Here is a 26805-nt window from a genome sequence, read left to right as displayed (position 1 = left end):
CATGAAGGCGAACACTTGCATGACGAAAAATAGCCCTGTAATTTCTTTATAGATAGATTTAGAGTGAATTTATGCTACATGAATTACTATTATACCGCATAAACATAACTAAATTGATTGATCACAATACGCCGCGGAAACTGCTCGGAATCGTAACTATTACAAATCACGCGATATGCCAAGCCTATAAATCAAAGAGCAATAACAATGAGCAATCAAAACAACGATATATTACTGATATTACGAGTTTAATTGGGATTAACTTGATTTTGGATTGTAACTTAACTAAATTAACTATGGGAAGCGTTCTAAATGGCAAAACCTTTTGTGGTGTTACACTATTGTGTATACCTAATTGATAGGGTGATATAGGAAATCGATTTGTATGAAACAAACGTGCTTTAATTAACTAACCATTTAGGTATTATAGTAAGTATCATCATTTTAGCTCATTTTGTTGAAGTCGTTCAATCCATCGATCATGTGGACCTCTCTTTTTTTCGACATTTGCTAAGATTATAGGATTTTATCTAAATATTTTTTTTTACCTTTGTTTCATCCAATCGCGGCCATTGCCACGCTTTCTTGGAAGTCAATAATTATTTAGAAATTAAAAACATAAGTAAACCAATGTATTCTCACACATGCAGCTTTTTGTATAATTGCCACTTCAGGTGTGTAATACAAGTTAAACACGATAAAAAGTTACGTACACACTCTAAACAAACTTTTCCTTTCAAGACCACTTATCGTGAAATTTTGAGTACGCCCACTCATAACCGGCTACGGTAAACAGGACTTTACTGAGCAAATAGGCCGAAAATAATGTGAGCAAAGTTAAAAAAACATTGTGTAAAAAACAAACGAAAATCGTCGTAACGAGTGAAGGAAAAAACAAAAACAAATGAGCATCGTTATCACGGTCATTCAGCGCTTAAAAATGATGTTAACCTTACCTTGTCTATGCATTTACTACTGACGTCAAGGACCACAAAGTTGACCGCTTACTCCAAGTTGTCGATTTTACTGATCGACTCGGTTGTGGTTAGAGTCAATGACCTCGAACTGAACAGTCGTGAGATGTTTTTCTTGCAAACTTACAGAATCCTAACAAAAAAGGCAACAAGATTCCAAAATATCTTATTTTGTAAATGGTTTTACACAAAGTAATATTTTTGTAGACATGTTTTAATGATCAATGGAGTGCGTAAATAAATAATATCCCGCTATACCTACGTAGAATAGGGGAGCGACCCCGAAAATAATGGTTCATAACTTTGTGAAATGAAATTGAATAACGAAGTTAGGTACCTATTTTATATTCAATTCAATAAAAAAAGACTGAAACTGTATAACGTTCAGACGCAAGACCATAAAAAGATGTTAGTGATTTACTTTTTCTCAATTAAAGGTGCAAATTTGTCTCAAATCAGTCACAAAAATAACTAACGTTTATAGAAAAACTAGCTGACCCGGCGAACTTTGTTCCGCCTTAATGGCAATAAATAAGCAGACTTTTTTTTTAATTTCGAACGGGATAAAAAGTATCCTATGTCCTTCTCCTGGCTCTAAACTACCTCCCTGACAATTTTCAGCTAAATCGGTTCAGCCGTTCTTGAGTTATAAGTGGTGTAACTAACACGACTTTCTTTTATACAGGGTGTTAGGTAAATGGGTATATGAGCCGACACTAGCCCATGTTAACATAGGCATATAAATGGTATGGTGAAGTCAGAAATTTAATATCATGATTTTATTTTTTTTTAATTTTCATACAAAATAAATTTTATAAAATCCGATTTGTATGAAAATTAAAATAATTAAAATGAAGATATCAATTTTCTGACTTCACCATACCATTTATATGACCATGTTAACATGGGCTCGTGTCGGCTCATATACCCATTTACCTAACACCCTGTATAGGTATATAGATAAAAGATAGCATATACGAGTAGGTATCATAACCATTATAGGTACGCAAACATTTTAATATAAACACATTGACAACATAGCTAGAGCCAGAGACTGCTGCACAAATTGTGTAAAATCTGTGTTTTATAATAATGTAGCACAAAATATTAATGCGATTAGGAGTGCGTACCGGCACAGTACCGGCGCCAGCTTGCCACAGAGGTTGCGCACCCGTGCAGACGACGGCGGACCACATAAAACCAGAACTTTATACGCCGACTGTGCAGCGGGCGACGTTAAATAAACTTCTTAATTTAGGCTTTAACATTTGAACATTTCTCATATATTTAGAATGCATGAAACTTGAGAGATCAATAAACATCAACAGATAGAGTTAATTACATCGCGCTACACGGCGTTGATCAAGACATAAACATGCTTGTATTAATAAAAAAGCTGTATAACTCCCAACCTTTTCGGAGCATCTCGTTCGTTATTGCAAGCCGTGTAACGGACCAACCAGTCCTAAAGATAGATCGGAATTCGCGGCAGAACAACACAGCATCAGTCGAATTTCATCTCAGATAAAACGTATTAAAGTTTAAAACAGATCAAGAGATAAGTTTAACGCGGTAAACCTAAGCTAGAAAGCCACTTCGATGACACGCTTTTGTATAAAACAGTGGTGATACAAAACGAAATACTAAATAAATTCAAAAGAAATGAGATTGAGCTGATAGATATTCCAATTATCCGATAAAATGGCATGTAAATGACCATTTCGTCTGCATGCATGGATGTGTTTCAAAAACGGAATATAGTTGCAATAGTTTGGAAATAGCGCGCTGGAAAAAGAGGCATCTACACAACCTTAAGCAGTATAGCGTACCTACAATACAATATTCTTGCAGCCCTTACCCGGAGATGAAATCTTTAGCGCCCCTTTATTTTTTAATCATATTAGACAACGGCGTCTACACATCCTTGTTTTAATCAAGCGAATTCTGTCAATGGCCCACACGCGGGGCAAAAAGAAAAGCGGTAATAACTGGAGAGGTTCGTTATCTCATCGCCAGACGGAATACGTCTGAATGGGGCTATTCTAGGAAGCATTTTGAGTATTGCCCCCCTTAATTAAGAGGGACGCGGAGTGGTCTGGAAGCGTCTGGGCCGCACAATGCAGGTATCCTGCACTTGTTTCGAGAGGATGCCATTGTGGATCGTTTTCGTGTTTCCACCTGGAAAATTGTGAAGAATTTTTGTCGCGCTTTAAAAGGGGTTTGGGGGACTGTTTGTGTAATGCTTCAAACATTTCTATGCTTCCGGCTGTTAGTAATTAAAAATATGGACGTGCTTGCTTCGGGACGTCGCGGCATATCAAAGTAATCAAGGTGTTAGTAAACCCTGTCTGTGCCATGTTATGTAGTGGCATCTAATAAGTAGGATTTTTTGAAACCACACAAAAACGTCTTTACATTTCAGCAGGAGTTTGTTGAGAAAACCAATTAAACCCTTTAGGTTCCTTTGTACAACTTTGTATCGCGTAGTAAAGTAGCCTCTCGGAGATCAAACGATATCTCTATAAATATACCATTTTATTGGCCAGTAAAAGAGGTAATAGAGACTACATTCTATTAACGTTTCAAGTTACAGGAGGACAATACTTCCATCAAATAAGGATGGATATTTCGGTAAAAGCTGATAAGATTACAACTAATGTTATTTTCGTTGTTGACGTTCATTGTTGTTGTTTATTCATTGTCATAATGTGGGTGTTGAACTTTTCCATTAATATTAAAGAAGAAGTTACTCTGAGGTTTGCTGAGTTCGCAAAAAAAATATGAAAGTTCCCATATTATGGAAAAGGTATTCTTAATCATAGGCATACATATTACTCGTAACACAACATTGGGCTAACCAACCAATACCAATCGATCAATATGGAAAGCATTGGGGGAGGCCTATGTTCAGCAGTTGAGTCCTATGGCTGAAATGATGATGATGATCATGATGCAAATTATCTTTATTTGTATAGACTAATTAAATGACTAGGTACTTACAAATCGTCAAATGCTCTTAAGGAGCCTATACATGTCTCATTCTTTTTTGGCATTATAGGCAGACTACATTTTTGTTGCAAATTCTCCCCTATTCCAACCATATAAGGTACAGAGTTTATCACGATGTGCCTTCGTCATACATACTTTAATATTATGAAAGTAATATTCGCACCTGACACATTCAAAGTAACTAACGAATCTGTATTTCAGCAGATAATCTGGCAACAAAGGAGGATACTCTTTTGTGTGGTGGCATGAATCAAGGGCCGCGATTGAATAGAAATAAGAGGGCAGAGGTTCGCATACACCGAAGATGGGTTCACACTTGACGACTTTGGTCGTCGACGTTCAAAAAAAGTTCATGTTCTTGCAAATCACGAAGGCGAGTGAGTTTTACTTGTAATGTGTACGTAAAACTTTACAAAAACGAACAGTAGCGAGCTACCACACATGTAAAGCTCACTCGCCTTATACTTATTTATTTAAAACTTACATGCACATAAAACACAGTACATAAGGCGAACTTAATGCCATTCGGCATTCTCCTCCAGTCTTAGGGCCAAACTGAGAATAAAGTACTTACTGTGTCTTTAATTTAAAGTTAATATAGCTAGGTTTTTATTAGTGCGCCTTCGTGATAAGAATTTAAAACGAATCCTATAAGTGGTGCTTTGATAACTTTTCTTTAGTGTATCACTCATTATTGTTTCCACAAAGTACGGATCGGAATCAGTGTTGTAGAGACATGTTTAAGCTGCCTTTGCATCCTTTTTGTGTAATTTATTCTAGGCAGTAAGTATATGGGCTTAAATCTTTTTCGTATTAATTAGCACAAAAAGATATAAAAAAAACCTCGTCTGGTGCAAACGCCACCTAAATCACCTTGGCCCCTGAGCTAATATTGTAACCGTTATTTAACACCTTTGGGGGAGCTCACACAATGTATTTGGATAAGCCGGGAAATATTAAGCGTGGCAAACCAAAGGTTGGCTTGAATTCATACGGGATTATGTATTTGGCGGGATTATTTTCATTTATTGCGAATATTTTAATTTGTAACTAATGAAAAAACTCTTCAATTTAATAAACAGTAATACTCAACAAAAATATAATATTAAAACGTGGTAGTACTAAGGTGACTGTTCTTCCGCCACTTTTTTTCAGCACCAGTCGATATTATCTCGAAATAGTGGTAAGACAAGCTATTTTTGGGACGTGACATACCTATCTACATCTACTAAAAGGAATTCTGCAAGTTACTGGCATTAGCTTAATTTGGAGATAAACAACTTGCAAGAAGATACCTATTTTTTTTTTCATAAATTACTTACAGAATTGTAACTCTATGGAGCCGCCCTAATTCTACTGTTCGGTTGTCCCGATGCGCTCAGCAAGATAGCGGTCGAGGATTTGTCCACAGTTCATTGTCTGGGGTGACTGTGTTGTTCATAGAGTTGATGTCTCTATTCGGCTGAAAGAATGTATTTAATGATTTACAAAAATAAAACTGTATATCCTGGAAGTCTTGACCTATGCACACTCGAATAACTCTTCTTCTTTCTTTCTTTATAACTTAATTCCAGATATACATCAAATACAAAAAGGAAACAAAAAAGCAAACGAAGTCATGTGCACAGCTAGTGCCGCAATAAAACCTCTCCCGGTAAGTGGAGGTGAAAGTAGCACAAATGAGGCTCTTAATCCGCAAGTACTCGGGGGTATTACGATTATATCGCCCCGTACGTGACTCAAGACAGGTCTTGAGACTGTGATAGGAGCTATTAAACTCAAAGGCTGGGTTGCACCACCTTACTTTACCTTAAACACACGTCAAAATTCTGTCAAAAAAGCACCGGTCATTGTTATAGTTACGGTCAAAGTAAGTTGGTGCAACTCAGCCTAAAAGTAATATCTAGGTAACTTACTTTTTCTTTTCACAAAAGTTCTCTAGCTTTCATGAGAAGGATATACTTCTAGGCAGAAAAAGTAAGCTTTAACAGGTTAACAAGGCATACAAAATGTTTTCATACCTTTCAAAATCTAAATATCCTCAATAAGCTACAAAGTAAATTTCGCTATATTTACAAAGAATCACTGCTCGTAAACAAGTAAGAAAAAACAGATAACTTGTACTGCTTCAGAAATAAGGGAAAACAAAGATGTTACGGAGGAGAGGGAAAGCCTTCTCGAAAATGTATTATTTCTTTGGAACCTTCTGGCTATGTTTTGGTTTTGTTAATTTGATTACACCACAGAATTTTGCTTGGAATTTGTTACACAAAATGTTTATATTGACTTACATATCAGAAAGCATAATATGTCCAGCAATAGATCTCTTGAGCCTCAAGATGATGATGCATGAAACTAATCACTATTCTGATGTTTTTATCGTCATCATGTAATTAAATAAGAATAAATAGCAAAGCTTTCATTTCCACTAAATAAAATTATACAATTTCTTTTTCGCTTGCGTTAATGGTAGGTGAATATAATTATTTTTAACCTTTCTCTCTTCCTGTTGTAGAAGCAGTGCAGAAATAGATTCCGTATAAAAATTGGACGTCAAAGCCCCAATTGTCGCGTTTAGTGGATTTCGGTTTCAGCCTTTGTGTGCGGGTCCTATTCAACGCATTGTCCGATGCTGAAAGCGGGCAATCCATATTGCAACCACGATTCTAGAGCTCCCTCGCCCCTCTCTATCAGTACTTTAGAACGGGAAATGTAGGCCTTTGATGATGGCTGACAGGCCAGGGTAATCTGGTCTAGTGATGGCCATGTAATTTGTCCAATGATTGCGGAAACAGAGGCGAGTAGATTTATGTCTAAGTGCCTTTATTGCGGATTAGGCCTGGTGCCACTAAAAGCTCGTATTGCGTGAGAATCAATCGTACCATCAGCAGTTTTTTTTAACGTGTTATTTTATAGCTTTTATAGCAATGGTCGATAAGTGGTGAGATTACTGGTTTGGTCGGTAAGAAAGGTTTCAGATTAAGGTGTTTAATGAACCCGGTTAAGATATGGGAACATAAAAACAATAATAATACATACTATGATTATAACCAACACAAAGCTTTCAAACGAATGAGTACCAATCTTCAATAGAAATAATATTCATGAAAACATGATTTATTTTGAAACGATCAACGACAAAATTGAACGATACGGGAACATTCGAATAAAATTCAGATTGTATTCAAATATATCAGATATTCAATAAAGAAGATTGTTGAATAATAAAAACATTTCTCACAAAGCAATTTAAAAGAATAAACGTTCTTACTGTAAATTGTAAGGAATGCCTTGATACAGTGCAGTAGCTGTTAGAATTTAATAAAGAAGGAACCTTTATAACGAAACAATTTTATGCTGTGAATTTTTAAAATGTTCATTTGATTTTTCAATGCATTTATTAGGTCCTTTTGTTTCAACGTTATTTTTTATTAAGGCACAATTACCCACGTTCTTTGCCGACAATTTATAAAGGCATCTTAGCGATATTTCATTTTTAATGTTTTCCCTAGAATCTATATAGGTACATAGAAACGAAAGTTATGTGCGTACGTTGTATAATGTTTTTGTAATCGTAAAATCTGGAATCAATTTGTTCAGTATTAAAAAAAAGTGTTTTATTGTACGGGATACAAAACAAAAATTTGTTTAAGTAATTGATTTAGTAGTGCAATCAGGTAAAGGGATTGAGCCTTTACAGTTACATGATCAGCAAGACTTTAACATAAATTGTAAAGTTTCTTCTTGAGTAACCATAATAACTTACAATATTTTTGTTTCCTATAATATCGTGGTTGATCGGATACTGTGCACATCTGAGGGCCCTTCGGAAGTCAAGAGTCGGTTCACGAGGCTTCGGGTAGAGGGCACAAACCCTCTTGTTATGAGGAGCAGAATGTATATTTATTCAAGAGGATATACAATTTGGGACGTTTGTCGGAGGCCACGTTACAAATGTTTGTTTTGATTATGACTTTATGTAGAGCAACGGTTTAATTCGGTCACAGATAAAAAATACAAGTGACAGACGCTTACTAAGGCTGGGTTGCACTATCTTACTTTAACATTAACAAACGTCACAAATCTGTCAAACTCCATACAAAAAACACCGTTATCGTCAAAGTAAGGTGGTACAACTCAGCCTAAGTACAGTTACACATTGTCAAAAAATTACGTCATGTTATTATCATTCTTAAGAAAAGCATACTCGAACAACTTAAAATGAATTTGAATTTGAGCATGCTTAATAATTTAGCAATGTTTCGACACACATGCTACTAAATAGCAATTGCTCAATAGTGGCATGTTTACCTTAAGAATGATAGAATTTAAAGAAGTCTTAAAACTGTTTTATGGTATCCAATTATATCCTTAATAAGACACTGTTGATTTAGGTCAAGCTGCAAGAAAATAATACTCATTGGATATTCAATACTTCTAAGGAAGTTGGTCACATAGATAATGCTTTGTCAAATATGCCGTAGGGCTTCCCATGAAATTCAAGCTGTAGTTTTGAAAGGGAAGGTGCTGACATCGAGGTTTTAATCATAGACGGAAGTAGGTCGGATAATACACCATGCACTCTTTTGTGGATGGAAGAAAAAAGTATTATGTTTTTTTCTTGTAAAAAAATGACAGATCAACACTAAAGAGGTTGTATGTAAGTCTGTGTAGCGAAAATTAAGTAGTTAACACTGAGAGCCGTTATAGATTTTTTCAAATCGGACCAATGACCTTAGTGCGAGTTTGCATTGATCGTCGTAGTCGCTAGCGAGCAAGTGCATCAAAAAATCTGTAAAGATTTTAGTTCTTGAAAGTATCCGCTAGGCACGCTGTACAGCGTTTGATGTAAACTCGCACTAAGCCCCCAGTTCAAGATTAGCGCGTTCAAGCAAACACACTCTTAAACTTTAAAATAAGTACATAAGTACTTTATAGTCCTATTTAGATTGAATCTCATAAATAAAGTGGTAAATGTAAGTCTGAGTGTTGCCATCTACGGCCATAATTCAGGCTATTGGTGTAGAAATCTATCCGTGCACGGGCAACACATTCCGCCAAGCTTGACAAATTAGAGCAAGGGATTATCCTCCGCATCCTCTACCAGCTAGGGTTGCCACATTTCATGTTTTGCAATCCGAAGTGGAGTCTTCCGTCTATTCATGCTGAGTAGACGTTTTGTGAAATAACAGGAAGCTTTAGGCTTTGGTTCTTTCGAATTCAGTAAAACGTCATACGTGGATAACATACAGGGTTTGACTGTGTTTCCCATTTCATGTCTTGGATGCCATTGATTTCCAAGAGTTAGTACCTATACCTATAATAATTCATTAAAGTATCACCTCATGCACTATCCAAAGATCCAAAAGTTAGGAGTTTCAGTTTTTTCAGAGTTTCAGGTTAGTCTGTTTGATAAAGTAGGTTTTAACTCTCAATTTATTTGTAGCCTACCTAGATAAAGAATAAATGTTAAAAATGAAACTCCTACTTTAAAATTAAAACAATCAGTGACTCAGAGTAGCAACCCTAACCCAGGGCCGAATTAAGGATTCGCGGGTATTACCCGTAGGCTTTGTTCAACTCGTGATTTCAGAGCGTGTGGGTTTTATTAGAATTTCGCTGGCCACTCTTTGTCGGCCTTTGTGAAGAACACGGGCCGCACTCGGGAGCACGGATTGGATGTGGGTGAGCTGGAAGAGGCGTGTTGAGAATCATTAATGGAGGGTTTGAGTCCTTTATTTTTCAGTCGTCAGCTTTCTGCGTTAAGAAAATGATTTTGAACCTTTTTTTGGGATGATAAAATATGGATGCAGGTTCCACACGGAGATAGTCAACATAAAAAGTTTTGATGTTAGAACTATCTCATCTGTTAGGTAGTAGTGACACTGGAATAGTGATGAAATTGAAGAGTGGAAGTGGTTATTAGTAGCCAATCATCATCAATATCGCTTGAATTGCTTTCAAACTAATCTCATATCAGCGGTAGAACATAGTTTTGCAAAAAAAGAAGAATGTATTCTAGACATGCACCACGATCATCGTCAGCAGTTATCGAGCGTAAAATTACAAATACAATACAAATATTTTACGTCAGGGCATGAGTACCATGACAATTTATACGGTATAAACTCCAGAACTATGGCTTAGACTTAGAATAAAACCGGCGATAGCAGATTCCTTGGCTAAATACAATAGTGATTTGCAGACTATCGTACACAACATACGAAAATTAACCCAAAGCCTGAGGTTTACTCAAATTACCGTGACCATAGAAAGTTCGGTATCAATAACATTAGTTAGACCTTACTGATTTGCATTATTGTACATTTTATATGCTTCTAGAACTCGTTTTGCCTATTTTTGTACAGTAGACAGATCAGACAATACATCTTGATGTGCCGTAGTGTGAAAATTCTCGTAAAATATTACTCGCTTATCGTATCAATCCCAAATATTCCATCAAATCTTCATAAATAAGACCACATACTTATGGATGAACTGACGAAGGCAAGCGATTTTTTCGTACAAAAATCGTCAATCCTATATAAATGTTAGGCGCGTGAATTGCGTTTGGAGTAAAGTGTAACGAGAGAGCGATGTACAAAACTGATTTGAAAAAATTTGACCAGCTTGACTGAAAAAAAGGCTGGATCGATATTGACAGGGCACTCTCTGGTAGATAACTGATAATAATGAATGAATATTTAAGAAAATAAGAAATTTTTCAAAAAAAAAAAACAGAGTTCATGACATATCAAACAAAATCTGCGACTAACCAAAACCCATTCGGGCGAAGCTGCATGTATAAGCTAGTCTGCCACAAAATCGCTAACAACTAACAGCTTGGGCCCTCGCGTTATGGACGAGGTGTCGTTTGTATGGGATCTCGGGAATCAGGGTCGGGCCGCAGGAAATGAACTCGCCCGAGAAACCGAATATTCTGGAACTAATATTTACTGTTGCCCTAAACTATTGAACGTATGCCATTAATCTTGTGAGGGAAATCACGTTCTTCACATACATCTTCCATATAGAAACTAGTGTCAGACTTTATGATACGTCTGGGATCTCCTCTCAACTGTGGCTAATACCGGTTCAAGGAGGTTGAAAAGAAAACTATTAGTGTATTATTAAGTACGCGCCTTCAATGAACTCGTTTAGGGGAGTTCGACTTTCTTGTCCGTTCCTGGGTTCACTTACTTACACTATTTTACGTAACATTCAATTGATAAAGGTTTTCAGTAGTTAGATATTAATCCATTTGAAGGATTCCCACTCACTACTTCACTCTCTCACTCACCTTTTAACTTCATTTCTACTTCGCTCATTATAAAACACTAAAGGCTGGGTTGCACCAACTTACTTTAACTTTAACAAACGTCAAAAATCTGTCAAACTCCACACAAAAAACATCGATTAGCAACCCAGCCTTAACTACATGAGTAAAGAAATCTTTACTCTGTCTGTGACTTAACAACTTGCCAGTAATATTAAAATCGTCCAACATTGAAATTAAGCTTTAAACGAGTATATCAAAAACACGATGGAGTATGAAAAATAAACTACAATAAGCCAGACGGTGTTCCTAAGGGAGCGTATTAGGTCCGCTACTTTATAAGATGCATGTTAAACTTCATTTAATTTCCCAAAGAAAATATCGCGCACGCGAATTTGCTGTTGCAACCTATTTTTTGAAAAACACACTTTACACCATTGTGTTATGGTTGGATTTGGATTGTGTTTTGAAAGGGGGTAATTTTGTGAGTAATTTGGTTTAATATAAGTCTCGAGGGCCGGTTGCACGCACTTGCCCTATTGCTGCCAGGGCTGTATCATAACCGGAATGACAGGTGGTATGTGAGCGAAGGATGAGCTTTGAGAGAGAAGAATGTTGTATGTTAATGTGGGAAAAACTTTTAATATGATTGGGGTGGATGTATTAAGTAAGAGTAACTATTGTTATTTATTGATTTTTTATAGACTACCTCAAGGTAGTGAAACTTGTATGAAACTTGAGTGTAGATTGTACCTACTTATGTCGTAACTGAAAATGAGTTAAGAACTTGCTTGCGATAGATACCTTTTTGCATAATTAGGAAGCAATTTGTACGTTATTTATGACCACTTTGCCACTTGCTGATCATAATATGCCGGATAGCTTATAAAATACGGAACTTATCTGTCAGATATTATCTACATACCTATTTACTTTCGGTATATACCTTTTTTTAATATCTTGCAAATAAAGTCTTTGTTCGTTAGCATGTCAAATGATCTGAAACATTAGCAAGAACCAGTCAAACTTCTTGCTTCTTGAAATCATATTTTACTAGCGGCCGCCCGCGACTTCGTACGCGTGGACCTCGCAATTTTTCCTTATTTGCTCATCGTTTAGACCTACCCTGGACTACGACAAACATTTTAAAACCAAATTTATTTATATAGATAGATTACATTATCTTAAATGTAAATCACAAAAGGCTACCAAGTGGCAGCCCTGACAGCTCTTATTGCTTTTATTTTCGGTAAACATCTCGCTCGGAACCCGTTCGGGATAGTTCGGCCCATTCTGCCTAGTTGTGGATCTGGTTTGGAACGCGCATATCAATGACTTGTAATGACAACTCAATTGTATGGCTTTTATCTTGAATGGTAATATTTTGAAGTGAAATAGTTTCTGCTGAAGATTTTAGATCTTGAATAACAAAACTGTCCAAACAACTGCCTATGTTCGTTCATTCGTTTCAGCCAAATGACGCCTACTGCTGGAGGCCTCCCCCAAGGATTTCACAAGACTGTCTAGAGGTTATACTAGTAGTATAGTTACATTGCATCCCTATTTCTCTACAAAACTTCTGGCTTGACTCTAAAATTCGAAGTGTGAGTAGACTTTGATGGTTGGCATGTAAGGCAGCTGTATTGACAGATAAGGGTACCTACTAATCAAGAATTTCCGTTACAGTTAGAGATAGCATCAAGGAGGTAAGTAAATGAGAAAAATATACTGGAATAATTTGGCTTAACGGATATTGGCGGATAATCAGAAATGGATCTGTCTCATTAAACTAGAAGTCGCCCATTAAGTTTGCAGTTTGCAGTCTGAGCGACCAACATAACTGTGTCAGAAAATGGAACTAGGTAGGTACTTGTGTAATCAAAAAGTTCAATGAACATAAAGTCCATTTGTGTCGTACTCGTCGACTCTCTAACTAAGGGATTACAAAAACTTTATAACGATTCATCATGAAGCATCAACAATTCGCAAGTCGGCGTCCTTCATAACTCGGTCTCTATGAACAGCAAGGACAAACCATAACTTAACCAAATACCTTTGCAGCTGCACACATGAACAGCCGAGGGCTGATTAAATTAAATCGAAACCTGTTTCGTTTGCGCGCGCGCCGATGCCAACGTCACCGGAAGCGCGTCACGACTCCCGACCGTACGAGCAATGGCGCCGCATCCGGGGGTTTGAGTACAAAATAAGGACTCTATTTTGTACCTTGAGGTTGCCGGGCTACTCCTTACAAACCAAAGTTTCGAATATATCCAATAATATCCATCCTTCTTACGCAAAGCAAGATGACAGCATGAGCAACAGAGACAGATAGACCCGTGTACAACGTTGCTCCGAGTGACCCGCCAAGAGATAAGACAAGGCGAAAATATCTTGTGTTAATTAAAATGAACACGGTTCTTTATCTTAACAAGGTAATTCGGACGATACGAGATATTCGATTCGAGTTTGGTGTCTTAATTATTAATTTGCGGTAAAATCTTTTTATAAGAAAGAAAAATACCTAATTAGTTTTTAACTTACCAGCGTTATTAGTACATGTAATGTTGTACTAAGTATTTATATTACCCGACGGAACATATTAGGTATATTTGGAACCAATGCCAATGAAGACTAAGGCTGAGTTGCACCTCCTAACTTTAACGGTAACTATGACGATAATCGGTGCTTTTTGTATGGAGTTTGACAGATTTTTGACGTTTCTCAAAGTTAAAGTAAGATGGTGCAACCCACCCTAAATCTTTAAAAATGCATCTGAAAGTACTACCAGGCCTGTTCATCTCCGCGAGTATACATCGAAAACAAAACACGCACGATCGCCCACCTACAGGATACTATTCGACAAGGCCTCACATACGAGCGAACATTCACTCACGCACGCGTATTCTTGTGTATGATGGAAGAAAATAAAGAAAATGGTGTACTAAATACTGTGCAGTATTTAACTGCCTAAATAATAATAAAAACACAGAATGTACTTTTTCAAGTTGCCTCAAGACACTGAGAGGTAAATAAGTAGTTAATATTATTCATGATAATTCATGCTAAATCATGTATTTCCTCCGCCATTTTTCGCAGTTTGGCACCTCAAGTCACAACATTTTACCGATGTCAGCCCTATAGCTTCGGCGCAGTGCCGATCACTGACGTTTGTCAACAAAATGGTGCTTGACTCTTGAGACAGGCTAAATTACACCATATTGTTAATGACATTGAGCATACATTTTTTTAAATACCTTCGCGAAGTAAAACTTCTGTACGTAGTACTTATTATTATTCTGTGGTACTACAACATAACAATAAAGAGAAAGAATAAACCTATGAGATAAAACGTAATATATTGTAACAAAATTACTGTTATTTTTTTATTGTATAATTTACATAACCGTAGTAAATAAAATGAATCGTGTGAAATGTAATAAATTGTGTGCTCAAAACCGCTACAGCGTAATTCACATAACATACGACATGACATTTGTGAGTATAATAGTACAATAAAACGTACACATAATTATAAATATGTAGCAGGAACCGTTAACTTAATTTAAATATATGAATTAAAAATAATTAACTATTTCTGTTTCAATTTCATAAAACAAAAGGCAAATGATTTAGAAAAATCCTTGAACATTTCAAGATAATAAAATATCTAACTTCTCGTAAGTTTCGAAAACTTTTCGTCGTCTTTTGTTCATTTTAGTTGTTCAATGACTAATTTATTCTTCTTAATTAATTCAATAACGAGTTCTTGGACTTTGGCTACTAAAAATGAGTTAATTATTAAACTGATACAGTTCTACAATTCTCTTTGGAAAGGTGATCTCTCTACTTAACATAGTTATTGACCGCTAATACTGGACAATCTGGACATACTGGACATGGCAGTGTGTCAGCCAAGTTTGCAAATCCAAAAGGTGACTCTACCAGAGAACTTGAAAATTTCTTACTTAGTATGTAGATAATTCTACGAGTAGTATGAAAAATATTTAAATTCAAATTCAAATAGTTTATTCAGTACATAGGCCCTTTGTAGGGCACTTATACACGTCCCAAATATAGCTTGCCCTACCACCACTTCGGGATAATAATTATATGGGCTGGTGCTGAGAAGAAGTGGCGGAAGAAACTCAGTCACCTTTGTCAGCCTCTTTTTCAATAAAATACAGTAATTATAAATAGTTTACATGACACGCAATAACTGCGAACTAGGCAGGTAAAATCCACGCACTCTTGTAAATAGCCGAAACATTTTTGGTTGTTGAGTTTTGTGCTTATCAACTTTTTAAATACATGTAACTCTTGAATCTTGGTCTCAAATTAATATCAACTATATTATTTAACCACGTTGGTTGTGCCCAACTTGGCCCATTTTTCACATTTATGTTTGTTGGTACTTATAAAATATTGCTCGGGTAACGTAAGCAAGTCACAGTAATGGGCAGTACTTGCGTTAAATTGCTCAAAGTGAGCGGTTGCTCAGTACATTGGAAGTGACTGCTGTTGCTGTGATTTAGGGCGGCTAAAGTAACTGTGCAGTAAAGTCAGCCTTGGGTTATTTTTTATCCTGTTTTTGGGATTTTTTATTGAACCTGTTCATATTAAAGAAGTGTAGGTAGGGAGCCACTGCTCGATGGAACCTAAAGATGATTTATAAACTGGTAGTGCCTGGATGAAAATAGCTGAATATTGTGCTTTGTGACGCTTCAGTCAACTAGCAACCACAGGATTTTTAGGGAAGGCGTTTGTCCAACAGTGGACAAGAGCATGATATACAGCAGTACAGCAAATCAGACTGAACATTTTGTTGTAAAATGGTTCAGCACAGCTTAACTGGATAAGCTGTCGCTCGTACTTGGGATAGCCATTGATCGGTAAATACTCTTATGATTTTTTAATCATCATATTTTTTTTTCACTGCGGATGTATCACTTCGAATAATTATCACACATATACAGGTCTTATTAAAACCAATTTGATTTAATAAAAGTACGAGAGAGTCACCAAACCAGGAAATTCCTTGTGCTCTTGGTTCAATTATTTTTACTGCGGATGTCATTTAGACCTAAGAGGCCAATTAAGAAGATGTAATTTTCTTAATTGTTCCTAATCGTATTCAGGATCTACACTTTTACCTAACGGACGCGACCTTTTTACGCCATTTTACTGCTATTAGGCTATAGTAGCTTTTTACTTTGTTGATTCTCTTTAGATTATTGGAAAGCTTACTTCAGAACAACTACTTGAAAACTACAAAGAAAAACCAATATCTTAGCGGTTAGAGTTAGTCGCTCGGCCAGCAGGTTCTGGGTTTAGTTCTGCTTCTACCTTAAGGATTTCGAGTGTTTTTTTTTCTGTACATATTTTATATTTTTGAATACAACTACAGTATGATATGGGCAGTACAAACTTACAAAGCAGTAGGCAGTCAAAGGTCGTTGTCGGTTATGGCCGAGACCGTTACATACACGAACCATACGCTAAGCGCATTATACTCCATTCACGCGGTAAAGACCGGGTTGCCTGTAGCAATTTTTTTGAGTAGAAGTTCGAATCAAGATACGGCCGGGCTGTTCAAGACTTCAAGACTAAAGTAAACTATCCAATCAAGACACAGCTAAAACCATATCAACTTAAATATTCGATAGTTACAGAAGTATATTAAGTTAAAAGGATGAGATAAGTTAGCCTACATATTTGAAGTAGGTACCTACATAAAGACCATACATACCTCAGAAATTCCAAAATCTAATCCTGTTTCTCCAAACCTAATTCAATATTCCGACCCTTCCTAATATGGAAGGTAGTCGTAAATTACTGAGATTTCGGAATGTCAAAGCAAAGGACACAACGTGACCACAGAGCACGGTCACTTTATGCTGTGTTCATTATTGTTTGACCTTTGTGAATAAGGTAGGTACTTACTTTATTATTTCTACATAAAATTGCGCATTGTGAGAAATTAGACAAAAATAGAAACAGGAGATTAATATTTAATGGTCACTTACCATTAGGTGAGATACAGGCCAAGAGCTTCCTATAAAAAAAAGTTAAGCTCATATGCGCGCCTTACACGTAGGTACTAAAGCTTCGGCCAAACCAACGCGTGCAGCTCGCGTCGGCGATGGCGATCACTGCGCGTTCATAGATCGCCGCGACCAATGACAGGACGCGTTGATATGAACTCATCACTACAAATTCATACACGACATCTGATCGCCATCGCGCACGCAGGCTGTATGCGTTGGTTTGGCCAAACCTTAATAAATTCTTCTGTTATTTAGAAACGCCAAAGTCTGAACGCATCTCAATTTCAAACACAGACTACCAAATCCTTTAAGGCAGAGAAGCCGACAAAGTAACACGTGTGCTGGTAACCGCTGTAACGGTAATGTTCTCGAAGGAGCCTGTCCAGACACAGAGACCTTCGCAAAACCATTCTGCAGAAAGTTTTTTGCTGGATAGTGGCAATTTGGAAGGTCAAGGTATCCTGGTTACATGAGTAGGGTTACCAAGTCGAAATTGAAAAAAGTCGGACATTTCGAATTGAATATTGTTCGGGGGTTACAAACCACGAAAGTCACGTATCTATTTTGAACGAGAATTCTAGCGGAAGTGTACTTCAAACATCATCATCAAGTCACAAAATTTTAGCCTCCACTGCAGGAGCTCAGCGTTTTCTTACTATTTGGAGCCGGAAGACGTAGCGTGGGCAGGTCTCCCACTAGGTAGACCGACGATCTGGTAAAGGTCGCGGGAGGTGCCTGGATGCGGGCGGCGCAGGACCGGTCTTTGTGGAAAACCTTGGGGGAGGCCTTTGTCCAGCAGTGGACGCCTTTCGGCTGAAACGAACTATTTGGAGCAAATTCTTCCGATTTGGCCTATACTCTCCAAGTCCGATCAAATCACGTAGGACGGTAACCCTATTAAGTCCAGCGTGTGTCGCCTGGTCGTGGTCCCATCCTCAAATTGCGTCTATAATTAAGTAGCTTAGCGCGAGCAAACTGAGAGCCTCGGCGATTAGTTGGTCCGGTGTTAGTTTTGATGGATGGGGGCATTCTGGCCCAGCGACCACGATAGGGTTAATGAAGAGATTAGGTATTAGTTTCGCGTGTTATGAACAAAAAGGCGAACATATACATACAAGGTATAGGGTTTAATTTTGCCTTTTTACATATCCAATTTTCGGACATTGAGGTGGGCCAGAAAAGAAGCAGCGGCAGCAGCTCGGCAGTTAATATACCTTTTATGATTTCTTATAATAATTTTCCTTCAAAAGGTTCAAGTTTTTTCATATTTCAAGTAATTCATGTAGTAGGGTATTTACCTACAGTTTTAATAAAAACCAGTATTTAGTTAGCATTTATTTATTCGTAATGAATAAAACGTATCCGATGTAATTAACATTTCTTTCCATTCCCATGACCATGTAAGTTTCTTCCCCATCTATACCAACATCGTAATACTTATGTAATCCGTCTTCTTCTTCTTTTCGTGTCGACAACAAACCTACACAGTGTCAGCCCAAAACTCCGCCACAAGAGTGGCGTTGTCAGTAGCACTCATCAAATCCTCCTGAGTGCAGTTGCTTGGGCACTCAGGGCATGACATCAGGTGCTTCATCGACTGGGGAACAAAACCGCACCTGCACTCCATGTTCAAGCCATCCAAAAATCCCCACCTGGCCAGATTGTCCTTACTACGGCCAACCTGCGTCCGAAGTCTATTTAAAGACTTCCAGGTAAGCCAGGGGAGCTCATGTCCAGGTGGAGGACTCTCAGACATAGGGACAAAAGGGCAGGGGAGATCAGCTCTCTCGCGCCATAACCTGCATCTCTCTTTTGACCGATCGTCATGAAGGAGAGGGGGACACACTTTTTACGAAATTGCTTCGGCTTTTTAGCCTTTGAGGCACAGGGTCGTAATTGAAAAGTGGGTGCCGTGTGTCACTCAGCATGGCCGATTTCTCGGAGGAGGCCGCGACGGCTCTGCGGATCTCTGGGGGCGCTATTCCAGCCAGCGGATACAGCATTTGTACCGGTGTCGGTTTTAGGCAACCAGTAATCAACCGGCAGGTTTCGTTCAGTGCTGTATCTACTAGCTTGGCGTGGGCTGAGCGGCTCCATACGGGACTCGCATATTCACGCAGAAAATGTAATCCGTAAAACTGAATTAAATGAACTCCATTCATAAAATGTAAAATAACCGGAAAATTGATAGTAAAAAATATTAAATTACCGGTATCTAATCGCCTGAGGCATCGGTATAATATAATTTGAATCGGCTGAAATCGTTCCGTCTGGGTAAAACATAAAAGTCGATGGATATAATGCGATTCCTATGCTATGATGATGGCCAATATTACTTGCGCATGTAAATTGAAGGGACAAGAGGTAAATGCTACATTGCTGTCTGACTTAGTATTTGCTTCAATTAAAATTGAAACAGGTTTGATTAAAATAAAAGCACCTGTTATGGTAAGCTTATGTTTTGAGGAACTAGAGAGTGCATCAATCAACGATGTTTTTTTATTCATTTCATTCAGTTAAAGTAAATAACGAAAACAATAACTTTTACCCTTTTCAAAGATTCTCCAAAACTGCTCATACTCTTTTTCTACCCAAAGCTGGATTAAAATGATTCCGGGAAATAGCTTGATATGTTTTTTCTGTTTCGAAATCCATACAAATGTATGACATGTTCAAAGGGAACAAAGAACAAATATTTTAGGGCTTATTACAAAGTATGTTGTGAGTTTTGATGAAAATTAGAATCCAGCGTCTTTCTTGGAAGTCTTTGATACTCTAACGCCCGTGTTCACAAACATTACTATGAGGTCTCACAGTGCGCGTGAACGTACAGGGTGACACACGAACCAATCACAGAACTCTATCCAAAGCTGTGCGTTCGATTTGCTGCTTCAGTTAACACCTTTGCTGCGGCAGTGACTTTCTAATACTTTCCATTCCTTCGGTACAAGGTCAGTAAACCTGGTATTAAAACTTACATTGTGGCGGCACAAGGCTTAAAGACCTTGTAATATTTAAGATATATTAATTTTATTTATGGCTTCATGTTAATAGATATTGTGTTTTTTTTCTTTGAATATTAATAATAATGCATTTATTGACATACACCTGAAGGCGTTCGTGAATAGCTTGTTTAGTATAAAAATTATAGCTATATTCAAAATACAAGGCTTATGCACCCTGTGCCGCACTGAAGTAGGGAAGTCTGGTGGGTATTCTAGGGATGTGAAATACAAATATCGATGGTTTAAATTAAGTTTTAATAAACATTTAAAAAAGTAACAAACAAAGATGTTTTAATAATTTAGTCTAAATATTTTACAAATAAGACATACGTGCATAAATACTTAAATAAGCTATATTTAAAGAAAACATATTATTTAATAACATTTAGTTACAACTTCAAATGTTTGTCACGAAAAACATTATTTAAATTAGCAATAAATCGTGTAGCAAATTAAATTATAATCAATTTGCAGTTTTGATTTTGTTTGTTTCTCTTGACGCCATGTCGACATTGTGCGTTTCTTACGAATGCGAGGCAACACTGGCTGCACGAAGCTAGCGTGGGGTGCGGTACCAGGTGCGCAGAGTACAAGGTGCTTCGACCTGGTTTCGCATTGTGAAGACATTTTATTACTTCCGTGCGGTACCAGGTCTAAAAACCTGGTATTAAGGTAGGTACATGATTGGATTCTATTTTAAGAATACATCATAGATATATATTCATCACTTTCCTACACCGGACCCAATTGAAGTTATGCCTTTCGCACGACAAGGAAGACTATAATTTTCTTAGCCGCACGGTAAGCGAGACGTACACAAGGTCTATAGACCTGGTTTCGCACTCAACGTGTTAAGCAAGCATCGTTTGTGAATACGGCGTAAGGTGCAGACAAAACAGGCTAAATTAAACATTATGGTACCTCGCAGTTGTTAAAGATGCTATTTTGGATATCTTGAAGCGTCTAATAGACTCGTTGTGAGTCATAATAATATAGGGTGACAAAATTAAATATTCTCTGCCGTATCTCTCAAAGGTAAGCAATAAGACATTATGCCTTCGCAGAACGTGAACACTATCGCCTATTAGCAGACATATTCGAAGCATTTCGGCTTCCAGACTGCACATTAAGGGACGTCCAGTTTCAATTAGGGAAGCACCGGGATGTCCAGGATCGACACCGGGGGTACTATTAATTAGCGAGCTGTCCGTGTGTCTAGCGCGTCCAGGGAATGTGCTAGTTTGAGGCCTTTAAGCAAACATTTTCACTTGCGACTTCAAAAAACTAGCTTTTTTGAGTGAGATTTGTATTGAACTTATCAGTTTGTTATGCATTTATGTCTATTTTCAAGCCCATTTACACTAACTCGTTGAGTTAATTTTAAAAATTTCTATAATACACCCCTTTTCATAAAAATTCTATCTAATATCATCAAAATAATGTTTTGTTTCTCTTTACATCTTAGTTGATTGATTTAACTAAATTCTACAGCCATTACGATTCTTAAACATTGTTTTCAAACATAATAAATCCATTTTGAAGGGCATAAACTAGTCCTCGAAGTGCGCCTTTTAGGTATTTTTAGGTACAACAAAATGCAAAAAATATCTGCAAGTTTTCAAAATTGAAACACAGATAGCCAGCTCTAGGAATGTAGTTGAAACAGATGGTATTTTTAATATCGATGCAAAATGCATCTTTCTTCTCAATTTCAAATACCAGTGCAGATGGATCAAGTCGAGCGTATTGAATGCTATCCTGGGATTTCTTTCATTTGTGACGTCACTTGTTTGTTGTTTGTTTTGGCCTGCATAGCAAGATTTTTCTCCAAAATTATTTTGCTGGGGCTTTGAAATACCTACATTTACGCTGCCATTATATTGATGAAAAATAGTGGTTGTTTCAAAATACTGTTTTTAGAAATACTGTTTTCAGGCTTCGAATTAAAGCTTAAAGCTGCTGAAGAAATGGTATGAATGAATACTAATACTACCCAAGAAAAAATTAAAGTCTCAAATGTAGAGACTTTAAAGCTAGTTTTGAATCGTATGACTCTATCGATCAGCATTTAATGTATAGCTGTACAATAGCAACTTGTATTAAGTGTAATTGTACTGCTGGCCTAGCTTGTAGCCTTTTCATTGTCTGTCATACTGTTCAGTGCCTACAACGGTATTAATGATTCAAAGGCTGCCCGAGTTGGCTGACCGCTATGTGAAACTTAAAGGTGGCTATCACTTGGAGTTATCAATCGAAACATGCCTTAACTATCGCTGCATTGGTTTGGTCTGTCTGTATAGTCGGGAAGCTTCGCGACATTCTCACGTCCGAAACACCGCAGTCGTTTCAGCCGAAAGACGTCCACTGCTGGACAAAGGCCTCCCCCAAGGATTTCCACGAAGACCGATCCTGCGCCGCTCGCATCCAGGCACCTCCCGCGACCTTCACCAGATCGTCGGTCCACCTAGTGGGAAGCCTGCCTACGCTACGTCTTCCGGCTCTTGGTCGCCACTCAAGAACTTTCCTGCGGCCATCAGCTCTACGAGCTATGTGCCCCGCCCACTGGCACTTGATTTTAGTGATTCTGCGGGCTATGTCAGTCACTCTGGTTCTCCTACGTATTTCCTCATTTCCGATTCGATCACGCAGGGAAACTCCGAGCATAACCCGCTCCATCGCCCCTTGAGTGACGTTGAGTCTTCTTAAATCAAGTCTGATGTACAAAATATTAAATTTTATACGATACCTTGGATGGCGTCCAAAACATGTTTCAGACCCCATCAATAGATTGCCCTCGAGTAGAAATACTTAATGTCGCCACAAAATCCGTCTAGCAAGTGTCAAATTACACACAGACGAAACCCATTCAACTATCGCACTTACAGGATTTACACAATCCGTCGGTTTAATACACGATCCGATTTTTCCACTCTCGTCGTTGCGAAAATAGAGCGAACACGCATACATAATGAATTCAATAGGGAATAGATTCGAGTGACGTGTATGTACGTAAGCGACATGTCTATTTTTGCGCGGTTTTGCTTTTAGTTTACATGATTCAGCCATTACATAGTTGAATTCATGTTGTTAAAAAGCTAGTCACTGAATTCTATTATAACTTAGGATATCTTAATAATTTACAGAATTCGTTTTATCTGTAGAATACCTTTATTATTTTTTAAGGAAATGTCGATGATGAATGGCAACAAGTTTTCCAATAAAACCATAAAAGTGAAATATGGTTTCTTGGAAAACTTGATGCCATGATTTTAAACAACCTGAAGCATAGCTAATTGAAGGCAATTAGGCAGATTATTCGAGGTAATTCGATGCCTTGCTAAAAGTCCATGTCCAATAGTGGACTCTTGCGTTCACAATAAAAATGCTAATATCTCGGTCAGCCGGCGACTCATTTCCCAAATGAAGCTGTTAAATACTGATCAGTATGGTCAGCAATAAAATCAACCCTTGTAAACTCCCAAAAAGACCTGAGACACGTTGGGAGGCGCCGAACTTATCGTTTTATGTCGTACTCTTAATGGTACATGAATTTTACAGTCCCCGGACTTACATATTTACGCGGTGTTTTACATTTAATGGGACACTCCGTGTGTATTAGAGCGGAATTCCCATCTTTAACGCTGGATATTGTCGTTAAACATTGTAGGAATTTTAGCTATGAAGTTGTTATTTAAGATATTTAAAAAATAGACTTAATATCAATTTTATTAAGATCTTAAGAGATTTTTACTGTACAGTTAGGCCGTATAGAGTTAGAAGCTTGGTTGATATTTTTTTCAGTGTGAACCAGTTAGTCTTGGCAAAATTTTACGTGAAAATGTTTTTGGTGGGTTAACATTTTAAAATTAAAAAAAATTGTCCTGTTATCCACTTTTTAAAATAACATTTGACAGAATAACTCGACTGGGCAAACTTGTTTTCACTGACTGCTTAATGACATAACCATTTGTAGGCTGGTAGTTTGGGAGATCATCCACTAGTAGGGCCTCTAGTCCACTTCGTTGTCTTCATCATCCAAAGTGGCTCTCAAATGAGCATAACAAGGAATTTAGCCAATCTCGTAGTCCTTAGCCAATTATTAGCATATCCTGCAATTATTAGATCAGCTGGAATCAGGACGTGGAGGTCTACACTTCGTTATGAATAATAACTCTTGATTGAGCAGATTTGATGGTACGGACTTTATGGCTCAAGGAGATTGGCAGTAAGGAGTTGGTATGCGTTGCTCCTAGTATTTTATCATTTCATCTTTAATGAATGAAACACCTCTCAAGCCGTAGGAGAGATAAACAATAAAATCTTTATGAAAAACATAACAAGGTATTGGAAAGAATCATCGATAAAACAATCACTCATGAAATGTCAAAAAAGGCACGCACGTTTTGCGAACAAAAATGCGTGTGCCTACAGCATAAAGCTCGGGCTACACGCATGCATAATCTTCGAAAATTAAATATGCCCCCGGCGGAATGCAAATCCGCAACCGCATCAGCTGCTATTGTGGAGATAAAAAATTGAATAACTTAGGAAGAAAACGAAAACGAATTATTGTGAGATCAACTTGTTATCTAAGCACTTTAGATTTTTTGTACATTTAAAAGTGGTTTTTTAACCGCCTCAGTGGTCTTGTGAAAATACTTTCGGTCTCATCATTACCATCACTTTCCGTCAGGTGACATACAGGCTAATAAATTCCTGTAGTGGAACAAAATCATGTATTCTATACCTTAGGGCTCAGAGGAACCGTGAATATTATGTAAAGACTTGATAAAGAATGTTAGGTGGCCCTTATTAGAGTCGGGATAAAGGATAGCGTGTCATCCCGAGCCGCAAGATAAGTGGCTGATCTGCATATAATTGCGGGGCCCAGGCCCATCCATCCCGTGGAATGCAAATGGTATGAATGAATGAATACAATAATACCATATTGCATTCCGTTATTGGTTTTTGCTTGATTTTAATATTAAGATATTAAATAAGTTTAATCAGATAAGATTTTAGATATTTACAGATTTTTATGCACGAAAAGAATAAGTATCATATTTGTCCTGTATCCCTGTATGTGTATTTTATCACATGGGTACTGTCCTATTACTATGAAATGAAAATGAAAAATATTTATAAAGATTTGACCAATATTTTGGCAATCGTAAATGTCGCAATAAAAAGGTAGCCCTTATGAAAATGCTCCAGCTACTAAAAATACCTAAACCTAAGCTAAAGAAATAAAAGACAATGCAAGCCAAGAAACTAACTGCTATTTTATTTTGTAACACTAAAATTATGTTTATTCAACGCGGACCGTCCTACCGCAATTCATAAAATGTAAATTTCTCAACAAAGTAAACATTTAAAACGTTTTCCTTGATGACAGCCCATTACCACCACGAAATAAGAAATTTTCTTCAATTTAATGCAGAATAATAAAAGCTAAAGAAATCCTAGGAAGGTTTCAATGCTGTCTGGGCGCTGCTCGTTTTTGTACACAACTTGCGTCAAAAGTGCTTTTTAATTTCAATTTTGCATCTGAATTGTTTCCGTTATGCGGAATATTTTAATCGGCAAAAAAGTGGGCCTTTCTTTTGGATTTCAGAAAAATATTTAGCAAAAAATTCGTCTAAAATATCAGCGTTAAAAATCTTGCTCGTAATCTCCTTATTATAAAAAATATATTTTTTCACTTATAAAGTTTAGTGTGAAATTTCTATAGTCGGCTTGCTTCGTTCTCACATACGTAACGAACCGCTCACGCTCGCAGCTCACCGCTCAGCCCCGAACGCTCGTGTCCCTATGAATAATGCACGGACCGGTGTTTATTTCACTAATTCGACCGTGGTATCTTACATTTAGGGGAGTACTAGTATTTATTCTGTAGTTTAGGTAGCCAGATAGAGTTTAGAATGATGAATTAATTCCTGGAGTAACGTTCTCGTTTGTAGGCAATAAAATTGTTTTTCTATTGTCTGTTTTTGCGGCACGTGAGAGGGGTTAATAAAACTGTTTCATCATTAAATCTAATGAATCTGACTTAGTAAACGAATGAAAAATATTTTTTTTATGCATAAAAAAGGCAGATATTTGACCACAATCGCACCTGATGTTAAGTGGGATGCAGTCTAGGATGGTACTTACATATCTGCCCTGTAAGTGCCTATTCACTCTCGCCTTGAAAACGCCCGGATTACAGTCTTCGGGAAAGACAGCAGTATTATCATAAAAATATTAATTAGCTGTTGAAAGTCACATTTTTAAATATCCACTGTATCTTCTACTACTGTAGCTTCTGTTTATTTGTCTCCTGCCTGACCCCATACAAAAAAGACTTCATAGAATGAGTCAATTTGTGAATACAACTTTTCTCATTAAAATTTATTTGAAGCATGCGCTTAAAATAGCTAATGTGGTAGGTACTATTTGAAACTTACCGTCAATATTCGGAGCTTCACGAAACCTGTAACAAAGCAAATTTAATT

The 26805-nt window shown here is 37.3% G+C and overlaps 1 long non-coding RNA gene across 1 annotated transcript in view; it reads right to left on the bottom strand.

The window, feature by feature from the left end:
• The window catches only part of LOC135071231 (uncharacterized), a 188706-nt gene that overhangs the window by 19198 nt on the left and 142703 nt on the right, over positions 1–26805 (bottom strand). Inside the window, exon 3 of the long non-coding RNA XR_010257226.1 lies at positions 26758–26783. This is a non-coding gene — a long non-coding RNA (uncharacterized LOC135071231). The remainder of the gene's footprint in view (positions 1–26757; positions 26784–26805) is intronic.

This window comes from Ostrinia nubilalis, chromosome 4 (assembly GCF_963855985.1).
Source record: "Ostrinia nubilalis chromosome 4, ilOstNubi1.1, whole genome shotgun sequence".
NCBI lineage: Eukaryota > Metazoa > Arthropoda > Insecta > Lepidoptera > Crambidae > Ostrinia > Ostrinia nubilalis.
The sequence above is the reverse complement of the archived record's forward strand: the minus strand, read 5'-3'. Positions and strand labels throughout refer to the sequence as shown.